The sequence below is a fragment of the Aptenodytes forsteri genome, unplaced genomic scaffold (genome assembly GCF_000699145.1).
Source record: "Aptenodytes forsteri isolate BGI_AS27 unplaced genomic scaffold, ASM69914v1 Scaffold46, whole genome shotgun sequence".
NCBI lineage: Eukaryota > Metazoa > Chordata > Aves > Sphenisciformes > Spheniscidae > Aptenodytes > Aptenodytes forsteri.
The window spans coordinates 5,683,601-5,684,652 of NW_008794774.1; positions in this window are offsets into that span (position 1 = coordinate 5,683,601).

Consider the following 1,052-nt stretch of genomic DNA (forward strand, 5'->3'; position numbering starts at 1 on the left):
TACTCGCTGGTGGGGTGGGGTGAGAAGCAGAAAAGGCCTTGACTGTGTGTAAGCACTGCTCAGCAGTAACGAAAACATCCCTGTATTACCGACACTGTTTCCAGCACAAATCCAAAACATAGCCCCATACCAGCTACTGTGAAGAAAATTAACTCTATCCCAGCCAAAACCAGCACACAAGGGAAAAACCCTCAAGTTTTATAGTCCGACTGAGAAAAGTAAGAGTGTATAGAATGCCTAATTACACTACAAAAAGGATGTTAAACATCTTATCATTTCTGTTTTTCTGTATTTTATACATAAAATGCAATAAAAATTCCATGTTAGATACAAAGTAAAATGAATGTCACTAAAAAATGACTTTGTCCTAAAACAACATCCCACCCCTCCAAATACTGTGACATTTATTACTATGGTGAGGGTGTATCTATCCACTATTTAGATTGCCTCTCAGCTCTGAGAGCAAAATACATTCCATGGGAAGCTGAATGATGGAATTTTAGTTACAACATAATTTTCCAGCTGTTCAAAAAAGGCGTGTAATGGTGTATATTTCATAACTGCTGAAAAGCAGTAAAATTAACTGATGAATGGTCATATCCATCTGGGCCCAATCCTGGAAAGTGTTAAGCATCCTGAATTTCTGCATTTCTGTTGAGGCCAGTGGGAGTCTGGGGTTTGCTGAGCATTTTGTGGTCAAAATAAGAGGAGAGAAGATGATCTTTCACCACCTCTCAGACTAGGGCCCACAGCCAATAACATCAAACTGATCCTACCGTCGTTAAACTAAGTCCAAGACACATCAGTATGAAACATGGTGCCAGTGGAAATTTGCTGTGTATTAGATGATTTGTGTCTGCTTCTCTAACACTAACTTTGGAGGTCTCTTGGATCAACAGCAAGACTGAGTATGAAAAAAGCTTGTTTTCTGCATCCCAGTGGAAAAGAATCATCTGTGTGAACTGCTGTTACAGCAATGAAAAAATTTCTAGAAGTATTTTATTTGCAAAATATTTATGCTATCTCCTCAAAAGAAATTAGGATTATCTTAA